General features: G+C 43.1%; 1 protein-coding gene across 2 annotated transcripts in view; it reads right to left on the minus strand.

The window, feature by feature from the left end:
• The window catches only part of KCNIP4 (potassium voltage-gated channel interacting protein 4), a 1,130,783-nt gene that overhangs the window by 161,211 nt on the left and 945,600 nt on the right, over positions 1 to 23,972 (minus strand). The window lies entirely within an intron of this gene.

Raw genomic sequence — 23,972 nt, forward strand, 5'->3', positions numbered from 1 at the left:
TCGTGCCGACAGTCCATTTTCCAAATGTGTATCCAGCCTTACTGTCATGTGCATGGAGAAATATGGTCTGGTTCTTGTATTGCTTGTGTTTCTATGTATAAGAACTTTGAAACATGAGCAATAACTGTAGCCTTCTTTATTCAGCTACTACAAATTATATACTGTACATACTGCAGTTGTGTTTATCTCTCCTTCAGTGAATGTTATCTCAGATGGACTCAGACCACGTGAACCATGGGACATACCATGTGGACCATGACGGCCAGGGAGGGGGAATGTTCAGAACATGGGACCCAATGTGTGATATGGTGACTCAAAGTGTACCTCGTGGACTCGCTTCACTCACCATGCTTTGGGCTTGCCACAGGTTACTAAAGGGAATAGATATTAACATGTATAATAAAACTGGTAGCCACCAGTTTTGCTTTTCCCCCTGCTATCTTGGTTCACATGGTATGTCTCTTGGTTCACATGGTCTCATGACATCAGAGGCTACATTGTCTGAAGGGGGTCTAGCCGCTACCCTATATTACACCTATGTACACTGGACCACACCCACTTCCCAGAATTCCCTATAATCCTAGGGACCGTCACTGAAGATTCAGGCTTTCACATTATGTAAGGGAGTGTCTACAAATATTAAGCATACATCTAATGCAATAACATCACATCCTCTTTTCTTTAAAGATAAGCCTGGTATACTTCATTACTGTGCAGAACCACAATACCAGAAATTTATCTTATGTCAGCATATGTAAAGGAATGGCTGTATTTCACCTACATGGATCAATAGCATGTGTCCTATATATAACCTTATATATGCACAAACCTGGGAGAAGAATTGATGGCTCTTGGAGCCAGGAAATTAGATAAAGGGTCTCTTATCCAGACCCCAGCAATAAGATGGGAGAAGGAGAAATTTATCTTCAGGGAACAGACAGAGACCTCTTATATTGTACCAGTCATAAATGTATGGGTGGTGGTAAATTGCAGCCTTCCTCCCCAAACAACCAGGCCTGGTCACATGGGCCAGGAGTAGTAATAAAAGAGAACAATGTCACCATTTAAGGAGACTGGAAATTCTGTGATCATTGGGCTACTCCCCCCTCCCCCATTAACCGAGTCACAGTTACTTGGGAGCGTGGGGGGATTAATTAAAGTGTCCAGCACAGAGCTGGTTAAAAAAAACACAAGGGTGTGAGGGAGGAGGACAGCTGTGACGGTTTAGAGACACTTCTTCCTCAATGCTCAGGGCTCATTGTCTCTTAGGGTTTCAGTTGCATACTGAAAGATGAGACTTGAAACTCCCTTGTGAAGTCCCTCACATCAGCATCATCGAATTACTTTAATGTAAGTGCTAGGTTATACATATTTTATTCCTTTTTTTGTTTGAGATTTATCTGTACTGTATTTCTGTCCATGATTCTAATCATTTTGTATGATCATACCTTGGACGATTTTATTTGAATTAAAATATAATTAATTCTAGCGTATTCTTCATGACTCTTGGTGAATCTGCAAGCCTGTGCAGCCCAAGATACATATCAAAGTAACCTAGATAGGGTGTAGTCTAGCTGAATCAGTTTGGGATGAAAGGTTTCAAAGGATGAATTGTTTCTAAGGATGTCATCTGTGACTTATACTGGATAATTTTATGATCAATATGCAAGGACTATGAAGTAACTTCAAATCTCATTGTTCTCTTACCTACAGGTAATGAATTGTGGAATAGTGGAACTACAATTCCCAGCAAGCTGTATTACATCTGCTAATTATCACAAATGAATACCATGAATGCATAGATATAGGTAATGTATTGTGGATTTATTATTATTATTATTATTATTAGCAGGTTTTATTATAAGTTATTTGGGGAATGTGTGATGGTTTCATCCCCACACACCATTTGTATGTGTAAGTTTTATTGCTTCAAATGGGTGATGGGCTAGGGGTGGGTCCAATCAATCAATGTGCATACACACACATGTTTGTTGGTCTTGATATTAGTGTGTAGTCTAGCTGAATCAGCTTGGCTGAATCAGTTTGGGATGAAAGGTTTCAAAGGATGAATTGTTTCTAAGGATGTCGTCTGTGACTTATACTGGATTTAAACTGGACAGAAAATAAAATGAAACAACAAATGCAAAAAAACATTCACAAGCCAACAACACTTGGACTGCATCTACAAATGTATGTTCACTTCTAATATTCTCCAAACCTCTCTGACTCTGGAAACTATACATTCACTTTCTGCAAAAATCAACTGCAATGCAACTTTTACTGGGACCCTGCAAATACCTGAAAAACAAATGTTTCACTGAGAAGCATAGTTAATGAAGGAACACTGAGTTGTTGTTTGCTTACACTGTGTAATTTTCCATCTAACATCAGCAAAACATTTGCCTTACTGTTAACCTGTAGACATTAACCACATTTTAAATTCCTGCTAATCATATTTATTTCTGCAATTTCACTGCTCTCTCATTCAGCCACCACTCCTCCTAGTCTCATTTGACCCCTTCCACACTATAGCCAGGATGGCAACATCCCCCATTAATACTTGTCTTCCTAATCCTTTATTCTGTGCCCTGGTACCACCTATGTCCTTCTCTCCCAGTCTCCAACATCTCATCCTCTCTCCTCTCCTCTCCTCTGTCTCCCATCCTCCCCTCTGCCTCCCTTCCCCTCCTCTTCTGTTTTGCCATTACAATTTACTTCTGCCCCTTCGCAGGCTCTCTACCCCACCACTCAACCTTGCTCTCTCCCTTTCTTGCCTGTCACCTCACCTCTCCTCCACCACTATCATACTACACTCCCTCCCTGTCTCACTCTTGCAATCTCCCTTCCTAGCCAAGTACCCAGCACCATCATTACACCCTCTATATCCCTTCCTTCCAAATTAATCTTACCTTAACGTTACAGCAATCCTGATAATCTCATTCACATATCTCCCACAAACTCCTACCCCCTATCCTGTGTCCTCTGGAATGCCAGATCTGTTTGCAACAAACTGGCCCCACTAATGACCTTTTAATTTCCAACTCCCTGCATCTCCTGGACATTACAGAAACTTGGATTACTCCCTATGACACCACTTCTCCTGCTGCTCTCTCTGCTGGTGGCCTCACATTCTCACACACACCCTGAACTGGGGGTCACCATGGTGATGGTGTTGGGATCCTTTTACCCTCTAGCTACACATTCCAACTTATACCTCCAGAACCATCCCTTACATTCTCTACATTTGAGGTCCATGCAATACGCCTCTACCAACCTACTAATCTTCGAGTTGCTGTCATTTACCGTCCACCTGGCATTTCCTCCAAATTCCTTGATAACTTTGCTTCCTGGCTACCTCACTTCCTCTCTTCTTACATTCCCTCCATTATCCTAGGTGATTTCAACATCCCTATTGATAACACCACAAAATCACCTGCCTCTAGACTCCTTAACCTCACCTCTTCACTTGGTCTCTCCCAGTGGGCCACCTCACCCTCCCATGTGAACGGGAGCACACTGGATCTGGTTTTCACTCAGCGCTGCGATATTTCTGATTTCTCCAATTCCCCTCTTCCCCTCTCTGAGCACCACCTGCTCTCTTTCAACTTATCTATCTCTGCTTCCCCATCTCTCCCTCCTAAGGCTACCATCACTAAGCGTAACATTGAGGCTACTGACACCTCATCCCTATCCTCCATGTTTGACTCACTTATCTCTCCTCTCTCTCACATGCCCTGAACAAGCCACATCCCTATACAATGCATCTCTTACTTCTGCTCTTGACTCTGTCGCTCCACCAACCACTATTCACCCTCGCAGATCAACACCTCAGCCCTCACCCTGTGTGCAGCTGAATAGATGCATTGAGTCTCCTCATCAGAGGGCCTAGTCTTCCTGGCTGCTCTGATTGGCAATTGCTCCTAATATTAGCCAGCCTGCCCTGAATCTGAGGCCGGTTACAGTTTGAAGCTTATGATTCCTGAAAGTACCTGTGTCCGGTCCCTGTTCTTTGGTGAATCTAGAATCTGTACAGTCATGCTATTATATCACTAGTGATACCCAGTACAGTTAGAATCTTGTGTCCTGCCAGAATCCTGAGTTTATTACATGGCACTTGAGTTCCTGATTGTGCATGTGAGACCTAGCCTGGAAGTACTTTCAGACAACTCCTGCCTGACCTTGACTTGTCTTGCTTTGTCCTGCCTTGCCTGGAATCCAGGCGTCTCCTGCAGCTAAATAATCTTGTTATCTGAACCTTGCCTTGTTCTGCCAAGCAACTTTAGGAACTCACTGCTAAATTATTTAAGATTATATTCCAACCTGTGCATTGTTGCACTCATGTGCATTTGGTTATTTCTCTCTGCCTGTGTGTATTGCAGCGGTATTTAGATAGGGTTCAGTGTACGTCTCACCGTACACTGAACCCTATTATTATTATTATTATTATCCTTTATTTATATGGCGCCACAAGGGTTCTGCAGTGCCCAATTACAGAGTACATATGCACATAATCAAAACAGGAAAACAGTGACTTACAGTTGAAGACAATATAGGACAAGAACAGGGTAACTAAGCATAACTACACCAGTAGACGACATAGAGATAAGTTTCAAGGTGGCCAAAAACTGCAGGATTTGGGCAGTCGAGGATTATTAAAGTAAGAAAAGGATAAACACATGAGGGAAGAGGGCCCTACTCGTGAGAGCTTACATTATAAAGGGGAGGGACAGACAGACAGGGGTGACCCAGATGGGGTAGACCAAGCATGAGGTAAAGCATTGGTAAAGAAGTGGGTCTTAAGAGCCCATTTGAAGTTCTGTAGGGAGGTGGAGAGTCTGAGGGGGTCCCCCCCCTCCAGCCACCCAAGGGCCAGGGGTGAAGCCCGAGGCTGTCCCCCCCATCCATGAGCTGCGGGTGGGGGGCTGATAGCCTTGTGTAAAATCAAAGAATATTGTTTTTTGCAGAAGAACTGCAAGTCCCAGCAAGCCTCCCCCGCAAGCTGGTACTTGGAGAACCACAAGTACCAGCATGCGGGGGAAACGGGCCCGCTGGTACCTGTAGTTCTTCTGCAAAAAAATACCCAAATAAAAACAGGACACGCACACCGTGAAAGTAAAACTTTTTTACATCCATGCCGACACACACATACTTACCTATGTTCACACGCCGACCTCTGTCCACTTCTCCAAGTAGAATCCGGGGTACCTGAAAATAAAATTATACTCACCTAAATCAAGTGTGTCCTGTTCTTTTTTTGTAATCCACGTACTTGGCAAAAAAACAAACCGCATACCCGATCCACGAACTGAAAGGGGTCCCATGTTTACACATGGGACCCCTTTCCCCGAATGCTGAGACCCCCCATGACTCCTGTCACAGGGGGTCCCTTCAGCCAATCAGGGAGCGCCACGTCGTGGCACTCTCCTGATTGCCTATGCGCGTCTGAGCTGGCAGACAGCGCATCGCAAAGCCGCTCCATTATATTCAATGGTGGGAACTTTGCGGTCAGCGGTGAGGATACCGTGGCGCTCCCTGATCGGCTGAAGGGACCCTCTGTGACAGGAGTCATGGGAGGTCTCAGCATTCGGGGAAAGGGGTCCCATGTGTAAACCACTGAAAACCATGCTCTCTCTATTTTAGTCAGTTAAAAAAAAATATATATTATTTTAAAAAAATATATAAATAATAGTTGTGTCTTCTAATAGACAAACCAAGTACCTAATCCCTTCTAATATAAATAGATATGCTATTAGCAATAAAAAAACACAAAAAAAACCCATGTTTTTAAAAAAATTTATTAGATTCCGCCAGCAAAATGAGGCAGAATGAAATTGACGAAATTACTGTCGAAAAGCACTGTTGTCGAATCGACATTCTTCAATTGAATATACTTTTATCAAAAAGCCGCATTTTTACCATTGCAGACATGTCGAATTTGACAACTGTCGAATTTTAAAAAGTCGAATCTCAAAAGTCCGTTTTTTTGTCGAAAAGTACTGTATTGCATTGTCGAATTTTTTTTTGTGTCGAAAATGCCCCGTTTTTCGACATTTGCGGCAATTCGACCGCAATTGCATATACCCCATAGTGTTTTCCTTGGTGGCTGAAAAGTTACATTTTAGTCTCATCTGACCAGAGCACCTTCCTCCTTACATTTAGGGAGTCGTCCACATGCCTTTTGGCAAACTCAAAACATGCCTTCTTATTTTTAACACTAAGTATGTAATGGCTTTTTTCTGGCCACTCTTTCATAAAGCCCAGCTCTATGGAGTGTACGGCCTATTGTGGTCACATGCGCAGATACACCAGTCTCTGCTGTGGAACTCTGCAGCTCCTTCAGGGTTATCTTTGGTCTCTGTGCTGCCTTTCTGATTAATGCCCTCCTTGCCCGGTCTGTGAGTTTTGGTGGCCGGCCCACTCTTGGCAGGTTTGTTGTGGTACCATGTTCTTTCCATTTGAAGATGATGGATTTGATGGTGTACCGGGGGATCATCAAAGATTTGGATATTTTTTTATAACTCAACCCTGACTTGTACTTCTCAACAACTTTGTCCCTGACTTGTTTGGAGAGCTCCTTTGACTTCATGGTGTGATGCCTCTTGCTTAGTGGTGTTGCAGCCTCTGGGGCCTTTCAGAAAAGGTGTGTTCATACTGACAGATCATGTGACACTTCGATTGCACACAGGTGGACTTCATTTCACTAATTATGTGATTTCTGAAGGTAATTGATTGCACCAGAACTTTTAAGGGGCTTCATAGCAAAGTGGGTGAATACATATACACCAGCCAATTTTCACATTTTTATTTATAAAAATTCTCTTTTATATAAATTTTTCTCATTTCACTTCACCAACTTAGACATTTTTGTGCAGATACAGCAAATAAAATTCAGATTAAAAAATAAAATAAATTACAGGTTGTAATGTAACAAAATAAGTAAAAAGCCAAGGGGGTGAATACTTTATCAAGGCACTGTATGTGTGTAAATCTGGCTGTGATACTAGCCAGTGCCTCCCCATAAATTGACCTCACCGCACTTCACTGCCAAGATGTCTTACAAGCCATAATTATCACTGTGTCCTGCTCTGTACTAGGTGCATCTCCTAGCAGGCGTAAATAAGCTTATACAGTATGCTAGTCTACATGGGCCGCCCTTACAGAGCTCTGCCTACGTGAGAACGTCCCTTCACTCCTCAGTCCTGCCTCTCCAGAAGTAATGGGCCCTACACACTGGCCGATATTTTGAAAGATATGAACGATCTCGTTCATAAATGAACGAGATCTCGTTCATATCTTTCAGTGTGGAGACTTAAGCGATGAACGATGCGCGTCCCCGCGCTCGTTCATCGCTGGTCTCCTGTCGGCTGTGCATGCAGGCCAATATGGACGATCCCGTCCATATTTGCCTGCACGTCTATGGAGCCGGGTGACGGGGGGAGTGAAGAAGCTTCACTCCCCCCGTCACTGCCCCCCCCGCCGCCGGGTCGCTCGTCGGCCGTATCGGCCGTCGGGCACCTCGGCCAGTGAGTAGGGCCCATTAGTGTAAATCATACTTGCCTACCTGACCCTCTCCATGAGGGAGAAAATGCTCTGTTCCTGGACTTTCCTGGTAATGTGTGATTGCCATCACCTGTGGTGAAACACCTTTCTTATCAATTAACTAGCTCACCACAGGTGATGGCAATAATACATTACAAGGAAAGTCAAGGAACAGAGCATTTTCTCCCTCATGGAGAGGGTCAGATAGGCAAGTATGGTGTAAATGTGATCAGAATGAGTTTGACTCTGCAGCCTTGTACTTGCTTACGGACATTTCTGAGCATGTGCAGTGTGATTTCCTAAAAGATATGCATCATGTCCTATTGGCATAACTATCAGAGCATATATCATATAAACATAATTTACTAATGGAGGTGTGCAACACAAGACAATGCATAACTACTGTGTACACTTACAGCTCATTGTGCAGCTGTTTAATATCATCCAGCATAAGAGACCTTATGAAAAAATAAAATGTTAATATTAAAGTACTTTGCTGTGATTGTGTGGAGCTCCCAGCTGCTGACCACTATGGATTATGCCATGAATTATAAATAAGGCAACCTTTATTTAGTGCCACAATTAACTTGTTGTGGTTAGCTTTTGTTATTGTTTTAAAATAAAATTGTGAATGTGTAGCATTTTAAGACTATCAATTTGTTTCATGCTTTTTGGTTGGTTTACTTAAATTCATTTTCATATTATTATTATTATTATTATTATTATTATTATTATTATTATTATTATTTTTATTATTATTTCTTCTTCAGGGTCTATGGTCTACACAGGGTTAAACTTGGGTATGATCTGGTGGAGACCAGTACTGGCACCTTACAGTAAGCTTGTGAGCCTCCCAGGATGCACTGGGTTCCTCACCCTTCATACCCCGCCCACCATGCTCAGGCACTTCAGGGTTTTTTTTGTGCCAGCAATGAGCTGGTCACACTGAACAGGGGCTGCAGTTTGCAGCCCAAACTTTTCTTTTTTCTTTTGAAGTTTTAATAACTTTTTCTTGAGAACTGAGGTGTGGAAATCACCTAGTAAAAAATTCATGGTGCCTAAGAGGCTTAACTCGTTTTACCCGTTACCCACGGAGGATTGTGCAAAGTGGGAGAATCCACCTATAGTGGATACTCATGTGACATACTTAATCAACAGTTCTATCCTGCATATCCCAACTGTGTCTTCCCTTAAGGATAGACACCTGGAAGAGCATCTTAAATCATTGCAGTCTCTTACGGAAAGAACTGCCAGGCCAGCTACAGCCACAGCGTGGGTCTCTAAGGCCACTGAAACATGGACCGATGAACTGGAGTATCTGTAATATGCCCACTCACCCCCTGGGGCGATTAGTTATGATGGCTTGAGCGCTTTAGAGGGGACAGCAGTAGCACAGGTCGCAATGGTACCCTGGTATAGGACTGTGTGTTACTGTATGTACTGTAAGTGTGTATGTATGTGTGTGACTATGTATGTATGTATGTATGTGTATCAGTGTGTGACAGTACGTATGAATGTCCGTGTGCCCCGTGCTCCCCAAAGCCTTTAATCCAGCTCTGAATCTGACAAACATGACAGTCTAATAGTGAGACATTTTTGGATTACCAATTACAAGCGTTGTCATCATTATCATTCTAGTTACGATCTCTTGATTGCTGTGGGAGTGCATGTCCAGACAACATGCAGTACTGTCTAGACAGATGACACTTATGAGAAGACTTGTCTGGGATCAAGTAATAGTAGCTGTGAGCATATCCCAGCACTTGCACTATTGGTATAAAGGCCCTCATTCCGAGTTGTTCGTAGAGAATCATCGCATCGCAAACGGCAAGAAACTAACTACCTGCGCATGCGCAAAAGCGGAATTACACATGCGCGAGCTGAGCGATACGACACTTGTGCAGAAATACTAAAAAAAAACTGCTCGTTACCCAGAAACGAAAACGGGGAGTGGCGAAGGCGTGGCAGAGGCGAGACTTCGCAATGGTCCGACAGGGGCGTGAAAGTGGGCGTATAGTGTGGGAGTATGCAACTAGCAATAGGCGTGTTTTTCGCATAAATGCATTGTCGCTGTTAAACCTAACATAGCAATTCCTTGCAATCTTCACGCAGCAGCCGAGTAGGTCTGCAGTTACTCTGCATTTGCGAAGTAGTGTTACAAAGTGTGTATGCACTAATTAGCAGTTAATTTGAGAGCACATTCATCTGTCGGCCAATTACTTCTTAAATACTGCTCAGATGAAGTCAATCAAAAAGCAATTGTGTGTAGACACATTACATGTTTAGTCTAATCACATATAAATCTGTCACGCTGCCAAATAAGGTTTTTATTTGTGTTCAACTTTGTGCATAAACATTTTTGTAAAAGGCATGTTTTAATGTGTTTAATACTACCAAATGCCAACAAGTAAAATTTGCAAAATTAAAAAAATAAATCCGCAACATCTAAAAAATAAAAAATGTGCCGTTTGTATATTCTAAATATCAAGACCAACATAATGCAGCATACACTTAATTTTAATCATAAAAAATACTTTTATCTTTGGTTTTAATCTGTCAATGTTTAAAATGATGTTCTGTTGCCCATAGTAAAACAAATACAGAGTTGTGTCATTTGAAGTAATATGGACATTAAAGCATACCCCCCAACATGACCCTCTCCAGGAGGAACAAAATGCTCTGCTCCCGGACTTCCCTCTTTATGTATGATTGCCCTCACCTGTGTTGAAACACCTTTCTTATCCATTAACCTGTTCAAAACAGGTGCTGGCAATCATAAATGAAGAGAAAAGTCCAGGAGCAGAGCATTCTGTCCCTCCTGGAGAGGGTCACGTTGGGAGGTATGCATTAAAGTGTGTTGCAAGGCATACCTTTAGCATTTTAAAAGATGCCTTTTTTTAAAAATTAAGCAGATTGTTCCCTTGTTCCCCAAGTGTCTATATGCGTAGCTAATCTTTCTGGGACTAAGATTTACATAATGCATTACCAAGAATAAAGTACACAATTTTTTAAAATTATTAATTTTTTATTACTGTTGTAATATATTTTTTGCTCAAAACAACATGGCTACAGGTGAGTATCACAGGCAGAGATGGACCAAGCAGCAAATAGATGCCATTGATACAAATGATATAGCAGAACTCAGTACTAGGGAAACTCCAGCTTCTGACCAAATCATAATTTAATTTGCCAAAAAAAAGAGGAAACACCCTGCCAGACAAATATATTTGGACAACTGAGAAAGAATCAGGATCCACCACACAAACACAACAATACACTGCACACTAGAAAGAGGAAGATGGCTCTGGTGTTTCAGAAAAAAAGCTCACATGCTACAATACCTCAAAACATTATTAATACATTTCACTAAGAGGGAGTTACCCATTCTGGCCACACAAGCCAACTCCAAAAACATAGAGACAACATGAAAAACATGGGTGCTGCACATCTGGAGAGACATCACTTTCTTTTTTTTCTCCCCGCCTGATGCTGTTCTTCTTGGCTTGGTCTGCGGAGCGACCTTCGTGGGCCCTGCCCAGTGGGATCTTCTTCCTGGGCAGGGGCAGGGGAGGGAGCCGATGTGGGTGGCTCTCTGCCACTGTGGGCAAGGGAGACAGCGATGGCCTGGAGCCCTTGCAAGATGTTATTTGCAAGGTTTTGGAATGTGGAGGCAAGTTGTTCTTGTCCCTGCCTGATCTCTGCCAGACCTTGGCAGAGTTGAGCAACACCTTGCTCAACACTGGTTCGGTGCTCACTGAGCCGGACAGCTATCTGGCTTACCTCCCGGATGACCCAGTCTTGAAAAGCATTTAGGCTCTCACCATACCTAGCTATTTCAAGCAGGATCTCCGGGATAGCAGAGGGTTGGGTGGGGGGGCCAGTTGGAACCTGGAGAGGTGGGATTTGTCGTCCCACACTGCCAGACCCACTAGGTCCCTCCACCTCAGCCTCAGCCACATAACCCTCCTGTGACTCCAACTGCTCACCCCCCTGTGCTGTGTTATGTGGCAAGCAAATAGAAGAATGTGTGGAAAAAGAGTAGAATAAAGAATTAGTTTTTTTGTTTAAAAACAGGTTAAATACCACACAAATATGTGTGTTAACTTACCTGGCAAGTCATGTTCCGTCAGGATCTCAGGCAGGTCCGTGTCCATATGAGACACTCCTGTGCCCTCCTCATAACTCACACAGTCCATCGCCATCTCCTCCAACTCTGTAAACTCCACAGCGACAGCTGGTCCTCCACCTGTAGCCCTTGAGGCACTCCACTCCGCAGACCTCTTAGCCTTCAGGCGGGATTTGAAGTCGGCCCAACTACATATGTTTAGAAAAATAGGGGCAAGGTAGAGTATTATTATTTAAGGTAATAAATATATAGGACACATGTTCTGCTTTTGTTTGCTATACACAACATCACAAGTAACTACCTTTTAAAGACTACTTAGCACAGAGAATGGACTGCCAAGATGCACTTACCGTCGTCTAACTTCCTGTGATGTTCTGACGATAGAGCCGACTTCATTCACAGAATGTGTGATGTCCCTCCAGATGCGATCTTTCGTAGTAGCACCCATGTTTTTTGGGCCTCTATGTATTTTGGACATGGCCTGCGTGACCAAAACACGCAACTCCCTCTTAGTGAATGCTGGCTGTCTTTTTTTACGTCTTGAGGTAGCCTGTGAGCTTTGCTCCTGTTGCTCCTCACCATCTTCCTCGTCACTAGCAGCTTCTGTATGTTGTGCTTGTGTGGGTAATGGTGATTCTCCCTCAGTTTGGCCAGTATGTGTGTCTGCCAGGGTAACCCCACTTAATTCTTGGGGCTCAGAAGCTGGAATTTCTAGAGTACTGGGTCCTGCCTCTTCCGAATCCGCAGAGGCGGATTCCAGCATTCGTCTCTGGCATTCTATGCGTTTTTTTGCCAATGCTATCTGCTGCTGCGTAATGCGGTCCATCTCTGCTGCGAAATCCTCACGAGTAGCCATGTTGGAGATGATGTCTGTACGCACAGGTGTGTGGTTATTTATAGCTACGTGCGCCGCCTTAATTCACACAGGTGTACAGTATGCTAATAGTGTTACTGATTGTACTGCTTATTTAAGGGCCTGCTTTGTAGGCTGTGAGTGTGTGTATGATGAAAGGAGTTGGTGTGTTTGGCGTGAGAAGGTGGTCTTTTGTACTTTGCAGAGTGAGTAATTTTTGCATTGTCAAGCATACAGATTTACGTGTATTAGCTTATAGCAGGTAGAGCGTAGTGCGTTTTTTTCGCGAAGTTTCGTTTGTGAGTATTCCTACATTAGTAATTTTTAACGGCAAGTATGTTTGGTGGTGCAATGCAGGTGTGTTTCAGTATTTGGTAGGATATCTGTTTGTAATTTTTTTTATTAATTTTTTTTTTTTTTTTTTTTTGTAATCCTGTACTTTAGTTTTTATGTTATATTTGTTTGTTTTGTTATTTGTGCTCTTAGCCTCCTTGTGTTTCTCTTGTAGGTCTTTTTTGTGGAGAATATATCCTGTTTTAGTTTATTGGCAAATTAGCCTTCTTTATTTTGTACTGCATAAGAAGCAAATCACTGGTGCTTTCTTGAGCAGGTAAGTCCCCTAGGCCTGTGTTTGTGTCTCTTTGTGGTAATTGTCTATATGTGCTCTTAGCCTCCTTGTGTTTCTCTTGTAGGTCTTTTTTGTGGAGAATATATCCTGTTTTAGTTTATTGGCAAATTAGCCTTCTTTATTTTGTACTGCATAAGAAGCAAATCACTGGTGCTTTCTTGAGCAGGTAAGTCCCCTAGGCCTGTGTTTGTGTCTCTTTGTGGTAATTGTCTATATGTGCTCTTAGCCTCCTTGTGTTTCTCTTGTAGGTCTTTTTTGTGGAGAATATATCCTGTTTTAGTTTATTGGCAAATTAGCCTTCTTTATTTTGTACTGCATAGGAAGCAAATCACTGGTGCTTTCTTGAGCAGGTAAGTCCCCTAGGCCTGTGTTTGTGTCTCTTTGTGGTAATTGTCTATATGTGCTCTTAGCCTCCTTGTGTTTCTCTTGTAGGTCTTTTTTGTGGAGAATATATCCTGTTTTAGTTTATTGGCAAATTAGCCTTCTTTATTTTGTACTGCATAAGAAGCAAATCACTGGTGCTTTCTTGAGCAGGTAAGTACCCTAGGCCTGTGTTTGTGTCTCTTTGTGGTAATTGTCTATATGTGCTCTTAGCCTCCTTGTGTTTCTCTTGTAGGTCTTTTTTGTGGAGAATATATCCTGTTTTAGTTTATTGGCAAATTAGCCTTCTTTATTTTGTACTGCATAAGAAGCAAATCACTGGTGCTTTCTTGAGCAGGTAAGTACCCTAGGCCTGTGTGTGTCGTGGAGTATGTGTGTGTTCAAAGTGTTTTTATAATGTTTGTAAGCACATTTGGTTTACCTTAAATTTATTTATGTTATTTTTTTTTATTTTGAATCAGTCAGGCTGTTCTTGCCTGTAATAGCTACTAAAGGGGTACATTTTTTAAAGAATGTGTTAATACATTTTAAACTAATTTACATTATTTATACTAAGTTGTTTGAATATATATTGGTGATGTTATTATATGGGTATGTTTGTTTTGTTTTCAAATTGTGTATTTGTTTTGATAACCTATTTTTGAAGCAATAATCTAATTTGTGCTTTCACTTTTTTCTCACAATTAGTACTTGTGCCTTAATTGATTCCAAAAGAAATGTCGTATGCTCCTGCAGTAAGTTAACACCCAGACACTTTTACTTTTATTATGGATGTCAATGTGTGTTTTTTAATTGTCTTATTCTCAATATTCTTACCTTTATTTTAAGTTGGTGATGTCGGTATTTGTGGCTGCTGAAGCCCTCCCACCCCAACCCACGGAAGCACTCCCACCCCTACTGCCAGCCCGTCAACCGCAACCGGCTCCTCATCAACCAAGGCAACGGAGGCGTGCTATGCCACCAATTTTCCGTACCCGTGTCCTCCTTTTTGGGATGCCAGATGATTTGGTTTTGCGTAGATACAGGCTGCCACCTCATCTAATCCTAGACACTCTCTCCATAATAGAGAGTGATCTGGAGTCTTCAATTCGGTATCCTACAGCAATACCACCATTGACACAATTCCTTGCTGTGTTACATTTTGTTGCCACTGGTTCATTCCAACATGTTGTGGGAGACCTGGTTGGCATGTCGCAGGGCCAGTTCAGTAAGGTCCTGCGGCGTGTCAGCCAGGCTTTCATAAAGCGTGTCAAGCAATTTATTGCTATGCCTTTGAATGATGGTGCCCTAGATGTGGTGAAGCGGCAATTTGAGGAAGGTGGTAGTCGCTTCCCACATGTTATTGGGGTTGTGGATGGCACACATGTAGCTATTGTGCCACCAAGACATAATGAAGAAATTTATAGAAACAGGAAACTGTTTCATTCTCTGAATGTAATGGTTGTTTGTGGGCCATCCCTCCAGATCCTTTCCCTGAATGCCAAGTTCCCGGGAAACTCACATGATGCCTATGTAATTAGACAATCAGGGATATGGCAGAGATTAAGATCAAGGCAACGACAAGACATGTGGTTATTGGGTGAGTTTTTGGCCAAATTTAACAACAATTTTATTTATTTTTTTAAATATTCTCTTTCTAATTTTATGTTCTCATCAAACAGGAGACCATGGATATCCTTGCACCCCCTGGCTCATGACTCCTTACCGTAAGCCCAGGCCAGGACCACAGACGGCATTTAACTCCGCGCTTACTGCCACTAGACAGCTGGTGGAGCGCACAATTGAGGTCCTTAAAGGACGCTTTTGTGTGCTCCACCGCACTGGTGGCGACATCATGTATTCGCCGGAGATGGCAAGTAAAATAGTGGTCCTGTGCGCTATACTCCATAACATCACTGTAAGGAGTCGCGTTGAGCTTCCAAATACAGAGGAATTGCCAGATGAGGAGCCAGGGGTTGGCCGGAGATTCGGTGGGGGGAGTGTTTCCCGGAGGGGAAGTGAAGTAAGGGCAAGAATTGTGCAAGAATATTTCAGGTATAGTGTATTTTGATCATTTTTTGCAAATTACAAAAAAAAAACTGTCTGCTTATGCTCATTTTTCTATGATGTCATTTATGTAGCTATTGTAAGGTCATTGTGTAATTGTTTTGGTGTGTGTGTTTTTTTTGAAAAAAATTTGTAACAATAATCTAACATGTTAACCTTACAATGTTTTTTTTCTTTGTTTCATCTTGTTACGTTGCTAAATAGTGTTTTTTTTATTCTTTTGTTTTCTAATCCTGTTTTCTTTTAAAATAAACAACAACATATGATACTAAATGTTGGTCACTTTGTGACTGTGCAGCTGATTGTTCACACAAAATGTGGTGAGTACACAGATTTATGTTTTAATTTAATCAAAAGTGTGTGTGTGTGTGTGTGTGTGTGTGTTTGTTTGTTTATATGTTTCTGTTTTTTGATTTGTGAAAATAGTCTCATTTATTATCAGGCTCTTCCGCGACTGCGTATTTCCGCTCGAGCTAACTAACCCCTCTGCTCTTCACAGCACTGCATACATCAATAAAGTTTATTTAAATGACAGTATACATTTTAGACCAATCACATGCTAACACACACTATAAATATATGCCCATATAAGGAAAACGCCATTGCCATGATGCGTGCAGCACCCTTCACCCGGAGGGAGCTCCGCGTGCTGGTGTCTGTGATGGACCGACGTGTAGGGCGTTTTGTCCCAAATCGGGTTAAGCGCAAGGCCTACGCGGAGGTCCGTCGCTTGTTGAGGACACGCATCCGCAGCCGCAGGAGCATTATTCAGTTGGAGAGGCGCTGGAGCGACCTAAGACGGCGTACGCCAGACCTGTTGGCGGAGCTACGCCAACAGGTCCGGACCCTACGTGTCCGCAGTAAGTTACATTTCGGCCCTTGACGGGTTTTACGCATAACCTTGGCATACTTTCATGAAGTGTGAGTGCTAAAATTTGCACACCTACAATTAGCATGAGTGTGTGTAGGTAGGTTAAGCAGTGATGCATACCTCCCAGCATGACCTTTTCCAGGAGGAACAGAATACTGTGCTTCTGGCCTTGTCACTTAATTTTGTTAAACCAGATTTTTCAGCACAGGTGATGGCAATCATACATTAAGAGAGAAGTGACGGAGCAGAACATTCTGTTCCTCCTGGAGAAGGTCATGTTGGGAGGTATGGTACTGACTGTATGTTGTTGTGCATAATTACTACACAGGCTGAAAACTGAACCAAATAACCTGCTCAGTGGATTTTTTTAATAAAAAAATGTAGTTGAATTTTAGAACTGGGGATGTTGGCTATAACCAAAATTCAGATTCTAGTTATTATCGGATAGAAGGTGTTTAAGAAAGTTTAGTTCTAATATGATTGTTTGCTAAGGACAACATCACCATAAAAAATATTTTACTAACTTAGTAATGTTACCCCTGTCTCTTTAACATGGTACAGAACAGAGTAATAGGAATATGCTGATGTTCTAAATGTATATGTTGTAATATTAAATTTACATATCTCATTATAGGGCGAGCACAACGGCAAGGTTCTGGTGCTGGGAGGCAACAACTGCATCCTTATCCAGCCCCATCCCCTTCACGATCACCCTCACCCTCTCCTGCCCAATCCCCCTCTCCTGCCCAATCCCCCTCTCCTGCCCACACCCCCTCTCTTTCCCAATCCCCCTCACCAGCCCACGCCCACTCTCTTTCACAATCACCATCTCCAGCCCACACCCCCTCTCCTGCCCAATCCCCCTCTCATGCCCAATCCCCCTCTCCAGCCACCTCAGCCTCTTCTGCCCAATCCCCCTCTCCAGCCACCTCAGCCTCTCCTGCACAATCCCCCTCTCCTGCCCAATCCCCCTCTCCAGCCACCTCTGCCTCTCCTGCCCAATCCCCCTCTCCAGCCACCTCAGCCTCTCCTGCCCAATCCCCCTCTCCAGCCACCTCAGCCTCTCCTGCCCAATCCCCCTCTCCAGCCAAAACCCCCTCTCCTGCCCAATCCCCCTCTCCAGCCCAAGCACACTCTCTTTCCCAATCCCCCTCTCAAGCCCACCCCCCCTCTCCAGCCCAATCCCATTCTTTGGCACAATTCCCCTCTCTGCCCCCCTCACCCTCTGTGTCCCAACAAAACACACCACCACCCTCACCCTATCATTCCGAAACCCACTCTGAAAGAACCTCCCCCTTCCATCCTGTCACACAATTGGACCCTCCTTCCCCCATCCTGCCTCCTTCCCCCATCCAGCACCCATCCCCCATCCAGCCAACCTCTCCCCTCCAGCCTACATCCCCCAGCCAGCACCTATCCCCCATCCAGCCTCCATCACCCAGCCAGCCAACAACACCTACAGAATTGGCAGCAGAGGCCCCAGAGCCACTAGAGGGAGGTGGCCAAGTGGCAGAGGAGAGTAAGTTCGCACACATTCCTTATTTTAAATTAAAAAAAATACAGCCAAAAAAACAAACAAACATTGTTGTACTGTGGCCAATCTTTTGTCTAGGTTAAATGCTTGTCTTCTTCATCATGGTATGGATGATGCATTCACATTTGTGTGCGGGACATTATATGTACAGTGTCTACATCTGGTTGATAATGACTATGTCGACAGGTTTGCATGCACAACAAGGTTTGTATGTGAAACATTATATGCAACACATTTAGACCAGAGTTTTTATTTTTGTGTGATTTTACTTTTACAATTGAGCTTGGCTATTGCAATCTTTTCATCCTAAATTCGCAGGAGTCACTTTGTTAGCCAGCCTAACGACACAATGATTTGTGTTGTGAAAGTTACACTCACAAAATGCTTATTTGCTTTTTTAAAACCTGTTTGACCTTATTTATTTTGTAAGGCAGCCTTTCAGGGAGTGTGGGCATGCTAGGATATGTTGTCCTTCTGAAGATGTTGATATGCATTGTGATGATGCAGGTCAAAACAGCACAAAAAACAAGTCTGCTTCACTACAGATGTGAATGAAGACCAGTATGGGGTTACATGTACTAATTTGGGGGTGTGATTCAAGATGGGATGTTTACTATAGCAACAAAAAAAAAAACAAAGTTACAGTTATTTTCAACCTTCTAGAAGAAAAGTCGAATGTGATTGGTTGCTAGGGACAACATCACACCCTAAATATAACTCACATCTTAGTACATGTACATCATGGTGTGGTAGACTTTTACACATTGTAATTTTGCAAGGACAAACATTGCTGAGTATGTTTGTGTGTTGGTATGCTAATGTTTAGTCATTTATACATCCATGATGTATATCATTTGATATGAAAGTGTGCTTTGTGGAATTGTGATGTAATAGGTAATGTGAGTGATGTTTTAATTTACATTTTTACTCTGAATTTCAGATGATGCCATTGGAGATCCCACAAGACTGGCAGCCATCGTGGGAAGGCTAAAAACACATTTGGAGGCCATGTTGGCCGAAGTTAATAATTTGTCTAATTTAATTTAAAATATATATATATATATGTTTATAAACAAAAAAATATTGTTGACTAAATAAAAAAAACAATAATAATATTATGCGCTTGTGTTGTTTTTGAAACAAAAATATTCAAGCATATTGCAAAGCAGAAATTGGTTTCCTAACAAAATAAAAAATAAAAATATGAGGTTTATTCTTAGTTGTTACATATAAATTAGGTTAGTTAGTAGCTTATTTATAACAACAAAAATGGAAACATATACATTCACACACTAAACATACACAACAAATTATGCTATCTACATTTATGTCAGGCACAGTTTACACATCTCTTGCACTTCTTAAAAATAAAACATGGTAATGTCCAATTATGCCTCCAAAGTTTGCTTGAGGTATTCTTTGCATACTTAATTGGTCATGCACACAATCAATTATTACACTAATTGGATTTATAATTGAGGGACGCTTGCTGAGTTTGAATTGCAAGGTGACATCTAAATTAGGGGTAATAAACCATTGCTGTGCGTTTGTTTGCTCAAATCTTAGCATATTTAAGAGGAATGCGTAAATCTACGATGACATCGTATATTTGCTATGATGTTTGTGCGTATGCGTTGGATTCGCAATAATGCGTTGTAATTTGGCATACGCCTACCATGTGTAGTACTGCGTGCGAAATAGCTAATTTACGATGTGGGCAGATGTTCGCAATTTTACAACATAATCGCAATTGTGCGATTATGTTGTGCGAACGAAAAATATAGCGAACAACTCGGAATGACCCCCAATGTTACAGAAATAGACTTCGAGTATGAAGGTTCCGGGAAACTTATGTATTGGAGAATTGATGGAAAGTAAGCCCCTTACTGGCAATCTGCTTTATTATCTTTCTTCAAATGAACTTCCCTAATTAGTAATATTATTATTATTATTACTTCTAAATAATAATCATCATAATAATAATAAAGTAGAAAATCTTTTCTCCCGTCCAAAACTGAACAGAAATCTGTTTTTTTTTGTAAAGTGTAATGGTGTAATGGCCCTACACACTGGCAGATAAAACAGAACGATATGAACGTTCTCGTTCATAAATGAATGAGAACTCGTTCATATTGTTCTGTGTGTAGGCACACTCCCTCTGTCACCCCCCCCCCCCCCCGCCGCCAGGTCGCCCGTCGGCCGTATCCGCCGTCATGCAGCTTGGCGGCGGATCGGTATGTGTGTAGGGCCCATAACCTAGACGTACCCATTAATCCATTATATATATATTTTCATTTGCTATTCTTGTACAAAAAAAGATGCATAAAAGATTTGTCAAAGCTGTCGTTGATAAATAACACATGTAAGGCATGATGTGGTTGCCTATGGAATAATGCTTAATCAGATATGTACCTTATATGTGAGCATAGAGAACAGGCCTGTTATATTCAAAATGATTTAGTTAGTTATGTCCTGATATACGGCATTGAGAAGCATGGACTGTGTGATTGTAGGAGAACTGTTTTCTCATCTTCGCTTCATCTTAGTGTATGGTGGACATCTATACAGGGTCGGAGTACAGCGGAAATCCTCATAAGCCTCATTGACTGAGGGTCCCACTACCTCCTCTAAGGGTCAGGTTCCAGACTGTGCACTCAAATTATACAATGTACTCGACTGAAGGGCCACTAATTTTGTGCACCAGGACATAGAAAAAAGGTTTAATGGTTATGCCCAGCAGATGCAATACATTAAGTAACCACATATACCAACAAAATGCAACAAAATAACATGCTTCTCCCTTCTAAAAATATTTACTGTATAATAAATAGACACATAGAATAACATATCTAAAATCAGGCAAGTGATCTGAACTGCAGCAGTATAGGCATATATAATTCACAGTCGTTATGGAGCACATTTCGCTATTCTCAAATATAGGTCTCTAGAGTTAGTATCTCCAGGTAAATTACCAACAATATATTATACTAAAACACAGCGCTTGCTACCACCAAAAAAAGATTAATATATATATATAAAAATATCCAAGAAGGATTCCTGCGTCTCCCACTAGTGACACTGTATCACCCAAGGTAAACAATATGGAAAAAGACAGGTAAATGACTTCCGACATAGAGCAAGCGGTGATTTGAATTAAATAAATTGGGACTCTCTGTGAAGTCCGCAGTTGGAGCACTCCACTGCAAGTGTATAATAGGGCCATAGGTATTTAGATCAAAGTCAGCATAATTGTAGTCACAGCCAGGGCCAGATTAACAATGGGGCCAATGGAGCTGCAGCTCCAGGCCCACCACTGAAAATAGGCCCAGAGAGACTTGCTGGAGGTAGGCAGTGACTGTACAGGAAAAAAAAATACCCTTCTGTCTGTCTAGTATGCTGGAATCATCACAAACAATCAATGCTCAAAGTACCACTCAGTCAGTGCTCTGCATATACAGACCACCCCCTTCTTTATCGGTTGGTGGATACATAGAGTGTGCCGGCTACAGACGCTGCAGGTACATCCCACACACCACTTGCTGCCTACATGGGCTCCCAGCTAAGGCGGTGGCTCTAGGAACGGGAGGATGCGGCAGCTCTGAGAACGTGAGCAGGTACACCGGCAGCACAGCTTCTAATGTATTTGTGATGTTTTCTGTAATGAGCCGAGTCACCCGCTCTGAGTGTATCTGTAGAGCCAGGTGCCGGCATATGTTCTGCCACATGCCCTGTTTGTGCAGCGTCCCTTTATACATTGCTGCTGGTATCCGCGAGCAGCACCTGCTCCCAGCCGCATACCTATAGCACCAACCTCACTACAGTGCTGCCTGTGTGCTGGATGCAGTGGTTCAGTGGTTTAAACCCCAGCTCTTCTCTCCCATAATGCTGTCTATTCTGCATGCTAGGGGAAGGTACACTGGGCACATGCACATTGAGGGGTGAGGTGCATTAGTTTTATAAGGAAGGAGATAGTAAGGTGTTGCATACTGGAATGTTAGGAGACAAGAGATATTGGAAAGTTCCAAAAGCCATTTGATTCTTAGTGAGTGGGGGAGTTTATGGCTCAAAAACAGTTAAACCAGTTCTGACAGACCCAGCCACATGTAGTGTTTTAGGACAAGGAACAAAGCACTGGCTAGAGTTCAGTGTAAGCTGAGAATTGGGATGGAGGGCACAGGCTAGTGTCTAGGAGAAACATAGTCCAGTGACTGTGGACAGGCGAAACTGAGTTCCATGGTCCCTGGCATTATGGAGAGAAGAGCAGCATGTGGTTGTTGCTATAAAGAGAGGGAGAGCCCATATCTGCAGTGTAACAGGAGAGCCAGCAGCTTCAGTGAGAGATGGAGAGTGCAGTGTGAGAACCACAGTATGCAGAGTACAATGAAAGGAACCAGGAACAAAGGGGATCCCCACCTTCAGGGGTACCCAAGAAGCAGGACGGGAGGTGTGAGTCTTCGGGAGAGGACTACCTGGGTGAGTGGTAGGAAACCACGTGTGGCAGAAAGCCCCCACTGATGAGTCCATGAGAATCCCGTTTATATAGACTGCAGATATCCCCAAGCGAATTTGGGGAAAATGCACCGAAATGAATCTCAGTTTGCGGACGCCGCACTGCTGATTCCCAGAGACTGCGCCAGTATGTACTGTAATGCTGTCCCATCATTGTTAATGCTGTTATTGCCAGTGAAGTGAATGGAAGGAAATACTAACCTGATGTAACCCATATGAATATTGTGCTGGAGAAGAGAACAAGAAATTAAATGTTATTGTCATGATAACCCTGTCTGAATTGTGAATAAAATGCTTGCTTATGTGATGACACGGCCTGGCGTGCAATGCTTTAAAATCACTGACGAACCTGCCGCTGCCCGGTTATCACACAGGGAAATAAGGAGGAGGGAGTGAGGGGCAGGGGTATGAGAAAGGAGGGAGTAAGGTGTAGGGACAAGAAATGGAAGGAAGTGAGTGAGCTGCCGGGGTGAGAGATGGAAGGAAGGGAGTGAGGTGCCGGGGTGAGAGATGGAAGGGACTGAGGTGCCGGGGTGAGAGATGGAAGGGAGTGAGGTTCAGGGGTGAGAGATGGAAGGGGGAGCAAGGTTCGGGGATGGAAGCGATAGGTACAGGGGTGAGAGATGGAAGGAGGTAGCAAGATACAAAGGTGAGAGAAGGAGGGAGGGAGTGCGGTGCACTGCAGAGATTAGAGATGGAGAGAGGGAATGAGATACAGGGGAGAAAGAGAAGGAGGGAGTGAGGTACAGTGGCGAGAGATGGAAGAAGGTAGTGAGGTACAGAGAGGAGAAAGGGAAGGAGGGAGTGAGGTGCAGGGGTAAGAGATGGAAGGGGGAGCAAGGTACAGGGATGAGCATGGAAGGAGATAGTGAGGTGCAGGGGTGAGAGATGGAAGGAGGAAGCAACATACAGGGGCAAGAAAAGGAGGGAGTGTGGTGCACTGCAGAGGTGAGAGATGGAAGGAGGGAATGAGGTACAGGGGACAGAACTGGAAGGAGTGAGTGAAGTACAGTGGCGAGAGCTGAAAGGAGGAAGTGAGGTACAGTGGCCAGAGCTGAAAGGAGGAAGAGGGGTACAGTGGCGAAAGCTGGAAGGAGGAAGTTAGGTACAGTGGCAAGAGCTGGAAGGAGGAAGTGAGGTACAGTGCCGAAAGCTGGAAGGAGGAAGTGAGGTACAGTGGCGAGAGCTGGAAGGAAGAAGTGAGGTACAGTGGCGAGAGATGGAAGGAGGTACAGGGACGAGAGATGGAAGGAGGGATTGAGGTGCAGGAGTAGAGATGGAAGGAGATAGTGAGGTGCGGGGGTGAGAGATGGAAGGAGGGAGTGAGTTACAGGGGCAAGAAAAAGAGGGAGGGAGTGCGGTGTACTGCAGAGGTGAGAGATGGAAGGAGGGAATGAGGTACAGGGGCCAGAGCTGGAAGGAGGAAGTGAGGTACAGTGGCAAGAGCTGGAAGGAGGTAGTGAGGTACAGTGGCGAGAGATGGGA

Source organism: Pseudophryne corroboree, chromosome 1, assembly GCF_028390025.1.
Source record: "Pseudophryne corroboree isolate aPseCor3 chromosome 1, aPseCor3.hap2, whole genome shotgun sequence".
In the NCBI taxonomy this organism is placed as follows: Eukaryota; Metazoa; Chordata; class Amphibia; order Anura; family Myobatrachidae; genus Pseudophryne; species Pseudophryne corroboree.